This window comes from Gekko japonicus, unplaced genomic scaffold (assembly GCF_001447785.1).
Source record: "Gekko japonicus isolate JY-2015 unplaced genomic scaffold, Gekko_japonicus_V1.1 scaffold1614, whole genome shotgun sequence".
NCBI lineage: Eukaryota > Metazoa > Chordata > Lepidosauria > Squamata > Gekkonidae > Gekko > Gekko japonicus.
Genome location: NW_015160259.1, coordinates 245,283 through 253,108, shown reverse-complemented (window position 1 = coordinate 253,108; position 7,826 = coordinate 245,283). Strand labels below are relative to the sequence as shown.

The following is a 7,826-nucleotide window of genomic DNA, read 5'->3' as shown; positions in this document are numbered from 1 at the left end:
GTGGCAGAGAATCCGCTTGGCCCACAAAAGGTCCCAGGCAGTGTTCCCTCTAAGATGAGTTAGTGTGAGCTAGCTCAGTTTTTTAGCCTCCGGCTCACACATTCTTGTCTCAGCTCAGGGAGGGATGGCTCCAGAGCAAACTAATCTATGCAGCAGCCAAATCGCTCGCTCACAACTTTAATGCCAGTCGCTCACAAAGTAGGATTTTTGCTCACAAGACTCCACGGCTTAGAGGGGACACTGGTCCCAGGTTCAATCCCCACCATCTCAAATTCTGGGATCATTCTGAGGTAGGGGATGCCACAGACCTCCGCCTGTTGCTTTGACAAAGAAACAGATCAAGTATTCGGCTCACAGGGATTGCCGCTGTCAAACGAGGCCTGTTCAGCCGTTGAAAGAGTTTCCCATGAAGTTCCTGGCATCTCTGCTTGCAGTTACCAACCCTCCAGGATCAGCTGGGTGTCTACTGAATCGATCTGGAAGTTAAGACTCTGCTGTGGCGTGCGAAACCACTGAGCTGTGGGCCCCTGGAGGAAACAGCCGCTTTGGAGGGTGGACCTTGCGGCACGACAGGAGAGCTGGCTGGTGTTCCGCATGACCCTGGTCAGGCCCGACTCAGATGTAGGCGGGCACTCAAGAAATCCTAGGAACTAATTCGCATTCTTGTATCGGATCACTTTATTCCTAACAAGAGGTACACTCAGAGGTCATTTCGGGGGGGATCGCAGTTCCCCCGGGTGAGGTACGGGGGGCGGGGCACATGACGAAGCCCCGTCCCCTGCTTCCGGCCGCCCCGCTTCCGGCCCTCATTCAGCCAGGAGGCGGCAGGAGAAGAGGGAGGGTAAGTTGCTTCCTCCCTGCCTCTCCCCACCCCTGCCTGCCTGGGGCCAGGGAGGGTCTTCGCAGGGCTTCCTTGCACTCCCGCCGGCCTTGCAGGTCCACCGCCAGGCCCCTCATGGGGCTCAGCAGTGGAGCTGCAAGGCCGGCGGTGGCCGAGACCGTTGGGGGCGGGGTGTGTGGCCTTATGACACACTTCCGGTGATGTCAGGGGGTGTGGCATATGCTAATGAGTTATGCTAATGAGTCCCCCTAGCTCTTTTTCTACGAAACGACCCCTGGGTACACTTCAACAAGATTTGTGGTTTGTGTCATCATAACCCACCCGGGGGGGTCGCCACCTTCAGCTGCCACCACTCTGGACCTAGGGTCCCTTGAGGAGGCCTAGAGTACCCTCCCAGGCCCATCCAGAAGTGCCCCCTTTTAATCTGAGAAACTATAGGCATGATGACCAAGGCAGAGAACACTTAAACAAACGGTTTATTAACACAGTACTGGGGCAAGGAAAACCAGACAAGGTGCTTTAAAATATATATATAACAGTGTTTAAAAGGCAAAATAAATGAAATCTAACGTGGCGACTACCTAGTTCACTTAACTGGTTACTACTTCAAGGTCCACAGCCCTCTTATATCCGGCCTCCTGCCGGGATCTTTCTCCTCAGACCAGACTGTCCCCTCTGTGAGACAAGACCGCAGAAGAGCAAAAGAACACAGTTTTACAGTTCAACAGCTTAAGTTCCATCTCCTCACCGAATCCCTGAACTCTGATGGGTTACAACCGTTGCTAAGCATTGTGGGGGTTGTAGACTGCTCTCCACTCCCACACAGGCCTCTCCTGGGCCCTAGGTGTAATGTATTCTGTGCTGCCTAGAATGCATTAAGATGGTCGTGAATCATCTCATAAGGAAGCAATGTTAAGCTTCGTCTTGAACAGGGATTGAAGTTCAAGACTACTGCGTCCCATCAGGTTCAAATGTGTATAAGCGGGAAAGACTCTGATTGGTCCTTATTGTCTCAACCTGATAGGTTGTTTAACTGTATAGTAGGCGTGGCTATATTAGCCGGGAATGTTTAAATACCGAGCAGCTGCAATGGGAAGCTGTTCGGGCTATCAGAGAAGTTGTACCGTGTCAGAGAAGTTGATCGTCGAGCTGAAATAAACCTGAGTTTTGCTGAATCACTCTCTGGCTATTTTGTTAAGCACGGACTTAACAATTGGCCACGAGGATGGGATCCTAGAGCGGGTAGGCAGCCCCGCTGGTCCCAACCCCACGACGGACAACAGCGAGCCGCAGCTCGCCGTGGCAGAGCAGCAACAGGCACCACCTGAGCAAGTGGCAGCGATTGCAGCTATGGCCAATAGCCCGAAGTTCGAGGCCTTCGAACCAGCAACCGAGGACTGGGACGCCTACCTGCTGAGGTTCGGGTTCTACCTCGAGGCAAATGACATAACCACCGAGGAGAAGAAGCGGGCCACCTTGCTGAGCTCTTGCGGTAAGAGCGCTTTCGACATCGCCCGGTCCCTGGTCGCACCAGCGGACATTACGACAGTGCCCTTCAAAGAGCTGACAGAAAAGCTGAAGGCACACTTCTCCCCGCAGCCGTCGGAGATCGCATGCCGGCATGCCTTTTATAAAAGGGCTCAAGCTCCGAACGAAACTGTGGCAGAGTACGTGGCGGCTCTGCGTAAAGCTGCAAGGCCTTGCAACTTTACCAACATAGAGGAGGCTCTCCGTGACCGGCTGGTATATGGCATGCGAGATGAACGACTGCAACAGCGGTTGTTCGCGAAGAAGACCCTGACGTGGGCCGATGCCTATTCTGAGGCCGTCGCTGCCGAGGCCGCGGACAAGTCGACCCGGGAGGTGAGACAGCGTTTCGCCACAACAGAGCTGCGTGTACACCACCAGGGGGCCGACGCTGCGAGTGAGGGCGCTCCGGATGACGTCTGCGCTGTCAGCGGACAGGCGAACAAGCGGACCCCATCGAAGACTACGAATAGCCCATCGTGTTCTGGCTGTGGCGGGAAGCACCCCCGAGAGCGCTGCTGGACCAAGGACATCGACTGCAGGGCGTGCGGTAGGCGGGGCCACATCGCTCGTGCTTGCAAAGCACAGAAATCCCTCCAGGCCATACCAGGCCCCGCCTCCCAGTCCTACACAGATCATAACACACACCCCCACCAGACCAAATCATGGGGTCCAGCCATCAGGAACCCCATTGATGAGGGCTGCATAATAGTGATCTGTGCCAGTACACAAGAGATACTAGGAGGAGGAGGAGGAGGAGATTGGATTTATACCCTGCCCTTCACTTGGAGTCTCAGAGAGACTTACAAACTCCCTTCCCCTCCCCACAACAGACACCCTGTGAGGTAGGTGGGGCTGAGAGAGCTCTTTCCAGAACTGTCCTTGAGAGAACAGCTCTGACAGAATTATGGCTTGCCCAAGGTCATCCAGCAGCTGCAAGTGGTGGAGTGGGAAATCAAACCCGATTCTCCCAGATTAGAGTCCACGCTCTTAAGCACTACACCACACTGGACAATCTTTACTTCCTTTTCATCCTTGATTGCAACATAACTTTTTGCATCTTCAACAATGACAGACCCAGAGAGAAAACTATACTGTCCATTACTCTTGGTAGGGGTGGTGGGGGTGGAAAGTGCCATCAAATCACAGCTGACTTATGGCAACCCTGAGGGGTTTTCAAGGCCAGAGATGCTTAGAGGTGGTTTGCCATTGCCTGCCTTCGCGTCACGACCCTGGTACTCCTTGGAGGTTTCCCATCCAAATGCTAGCAGGTGCCAACCCCACTTAACTTCCCAGATCTGATGAGATTGGGCTAACCCAAACTATCCAGGTTAGGGCTCCATCACTCTTACATAGATAATTAAAGGAGAACAATTACATGAGTCCAAAAAATCATCTTCCCTAAAGCAGGTCACAAGCAAGGAGGCCTTTCTAAGAGGTTTATTTATTTATTTATTTATACTTCTATTTATACCCTGCCCACCCTGTAAACAGGCTCTGGGCGGCTTACAGAAGATGGCAGAGTATGCCGAGTTAGCATAAAACCATAAAATATTAAAATAATATAAAACATTCTTAACATTACAACAACAACATTTAAGGTGCTTGCAGTATTAACATAGATGGCGTGAATTTCCATTTCGGCAATCTCCTGATCTTAAAGCCAGTCCTATGGTCCAGATATTAAATGGCGTAGTCCATAGTGGGCCAGTCCCATATTCCAGATGTTCAATGGAATAGTTGGTGATAACGGTGCTGGCGGCAACTCCAATCAGTTCAGTTTCTCATATTTATTTTAACATTTATCTCCTAAATAAAGACTTATTTCTTTTGTTTTGCTGTCCCACTTGATAAGGATGAACATTCTTGGCTCACTCGTGATCTGATAACCTCAAACACCATACAAAGTTACCTATTCTTGATTATCTTCTTAAAATACATAAAATTGTGGTTTTTTCATTCTTGCTACGTTTTAGAAGAAGAGTTTGGATTTATACCCCGCCCTTCACTCAGAGTCTCAGAGCATCTTACAAACTCCTTTCCCTTCCCCACCCCACAACAGACACCCTGTGAGCAATACTCCCTCTAAGCTGAGTTAGCGTGACCTAGGTCACAGTTTTTTTAGCTCCCAGCTCACACATTTTTGTCACAGCTCACACATTTTTGGCATAGCTCAGGAAGGATGGCTCCAGAGCAAACTGATTTATGCAGTAGCCAAACCGCTTGCTCACAACTTTAATGACAGTAGCTCACAAAGCAGAATTTTTCCTCACAAGACTCCACAGCTTAGAGGGAGCATTGCCTGTGAGGTAGATGGGGCTGAGAGAGCTCTGAGAGAACTGCTCCTGAGAGAACAGCTCTGACAGAACTATGGCTTGCCCAAGGTCATCCAGCAGCTGCAAGTGGAGGAGTGGGGAACCAAACCTGGTTCTCCCAGATTAGTGTCCAAGCACTTAACCAAACTGGCTCTTGGTTTTACCCTAACCAAGTCTATTTGAAAATAGGTTTCTGCTATCTATGAATATCTCTTGGTCCTCAACCAATACCCCCCCATCTTTAAATTCTATCTTAACTTCTGCTGCTCTTGAAATCTATGTTTCCTCCAGCACCTCACTCAGAATATAAGAACATAAAAAGAGCCCTGCTGGATAAGACCAACAGTCCATATAGTCCAGCATCCTGTCTCACACAGTCTGGAACATACTTCCTATCAGCGTCATTGGATGCCCCTGAGTTCTAATATTTTGGAAGAGGGAGAAAATTTTTCTCTTTGTCAACTCTCTTCACCTCTTCACTCCCTCAGTCATCTCTTTTCTAAACTGAAAAGTCCCAGACTCTTCAGCCTTTCCTCAGAAGGAAGGTGCTCCAACCCCCTCATCATCTTTGTCACGCGTGTGTATCTTTAAGTAGGTGGCTTTCTATTCTATTGTGAGGTATTTAACCTGATAGAATGGGGAAGGTCACAGGACTTCCAGGCATCTGTGGTGTTGTTCTTCGCTCTCCCTTCTTGGTGTCTTCTCCGACTGAATAAAGCTGCCCTGTAAACAACGACTGGGTGTTGTTGTCTATCAGATGAGGCAGATCGCCGCAGAACACTGCAATCTTGGTCGCCCTCCTCTGTACTCTACCCAGCTCTGCAATCTCTTTTTCGAGGTACGGTGACCAGAACTGTACACACATGCAGCAGTAGAGCTGAGTTTGATTCCACTTCTTGGATTACTGACCAAGCTCCCAAGAAGGCAGTTCTTTAGTTGATGGCAGGGTTGGAAAGAGGGAGTTGGAAGGAGCCTTGGAGGTCATCTAGTCCAGCCCCCATGTCAGTGTCAGGCAACTACAGAGCATTCTCAGCTGGGCCTCCCAGCCAGACTCTGACCAGACGTAGATGTGCTTAGCTTCACTAGGGTTGCTACATCAGCCTTTCAAGTCGCGCTCTTAGAATGACAGGTCAAGAATTTGTGCGCAGAAGAACTGGAGGCCAGAGGGTTCCCCCAACAAATCAAGGCACACAACCCAGAACAAAAATTTGTCCTCTTGGGAGGAGCGACACAGCTGATACCCGAGAAATGCTGTAAGCAGCTCAAGTCAGTGAGCCCAGCCAGAAGCTTCTCCACGTCCTCAAGTCAATTTTATGGAATAGAATTTGGTATGGATAAAGCTCTGGGTCACGCCTTGGAGGCAAGAATGCACAGTTGCCAACTCTGGGATGAGAAATTCCTGGAGATCTGGGGTTGGGGAGGAACCTCAGTGGGGTATAATACCATAGTCTATTTTCCATAGGAGCCACTTTCTCCAGGGGAACAACTGACCTCTGTAGTCTGGAGTCATGCCAGGAGATCTCCAGTATCTACCTGGAAGTTGGCAACCCTCAAACAAGCAGAGAAGGACAAGTGGGCGGGCAGAAGCCTCTCTTCCCTTTCCCACAGTCTGCAGTTACTCCCGAGCCGTCACGCTGGAGCGACGCTTGCAGGGTAAATCTTTCCAGGCGAGGCGGGGAGCGCATCCTGGTGGCTCTCCCGAGTGGTTCGCTCGAAGGGTTAAAGGGAAGGAGTTACAATTCCTAGAAAGGCCTCAATAGGGAAGGCCACGTGACTTTTCGGAGACGCTTCCTGCTTGGATTTCTTCCGTGGGGAAAGTTGCCTGCAAGTTTCCCAAGCGAGAAGTCCAGCCTGCTCAGTCGGAGGCATTGCTGGCCGAAGGGGACACGAGGGAGCCATCGCAAAGTAGGCAGGCGACAACTTCTGAATCAGACTGAATGTATCTGGCAACAACCCTACGGGGTTGCCATATGTGGGCCCTTCATCTGATTTTTATGGTTGTAGTGTATGTTCTCCTGCCAACCTAGCAGCTCGAAAGCAAGAAATCGCAAGTAGGTAAATAGGTACCGCTTCGGTGGGAAGGTCACAGCGTTCCGTGCGCCTTGGTGTTTAGTCATGCCGGCCACATCACCACGGAAACGTCTTCGGACAGCGCTGGCTCTTCGGCTTTGAAACGGAGATGAGCACCGCAACCCTAGAGTCGGACTCGACTGGCTTTCGAGCAAGGGAACCTTTACCTTTACCTTTTAGTGTATCTTACATTTTACTCAGTTTCATGCCAATATTCACATTTATAGCATCCCTCTCTGTTGTTATCCGTGGTTTGTAATGGCTCATGGCTAAATACAAATAAACGTCCATTGTGATTGATTGACGGCCCTTCCCACCGCCAAGAAGGACCCTGGTAGGGGTCTTCCAGTGGAGATTCTCAGGAGGGGAGGGGAGTGGGTGCAATTGCACATGCAGGCAACTGCACACGCTTCTGCATACTTCATAGACTCCGTTAGTATTCGCATGTAAGCTGAAATACTGGTCTCCATGAGAGATTGTGGGGTGTCCACGGGATCGCCTCTTTGGCCTTTCAGAGGAGCCCCGGAAACAAGCGTTTTAAATAATAACAGTAATCATATTGGCATTTCAATAGGGCCCCTCAATGTGCACTGCGCAAAGTTTGAAAAGAATGTTCTAAATATACAAAGCGGATCTCTTGAGTGTTAAACAAGAAATTTCTGATTGGTAGTGGGTGTTTGAGGGACCCATCAGCACCTTTTATATTATTTGTTTGTTTGTTTTGTTCGCCTGCACAGCAGCTCAGGGTGGGTTCCATCAAGCACAGTATAGAAACAATTAAAACCAATTAAAATGCATCCAATAAATTAATATATGCTGTATTTTCCATCCTGAAAGGACTGTGGGGTCTTTTGAAAGGGACAGGAGGAGCCCTAGGACAGTGGCCCTTGGTCAAAGTCACATTAAGTGGTGGCTCATACTGAGATGTGAGATCCTGCTTGCTGGGGCAGGAGGGGGGAGGAGGCAAGGATTTTGTATCCTGATGGCTCCGTTTAGGCTGGGGCTTCCCTTCCTGCTGCTGAACGTTTCTCCTCTTATTCTTCTCCACTTTGGGTCGCTATCAGGATGAGCAG

At 50.1% G+C, this 7,826-nt stretch overlaps 1 long non-coding RNA gene across 1 annotated transcript in view; it reads left to right on the top strand.

Annotated features, from left to right (window-relative positions):
* The first annotated feature begins 6,478 nt into the window (after window positions 1–6,478).
* The window catches only part of LOC107113396, a 3,299-nt gene continuing 1,951 nt past the window's right edge, over window positions 6,479–7,826 (top strand). The window contains exon 1 of the long non-coding RNA XR_001482616.1: window positions 6,479–6,588. This is a non-coding gene — a long non-coding RNA (uncharacterized LOC107113396). The remainder of the gene's footprint in view (window positions 6,589–7,826) is intronic.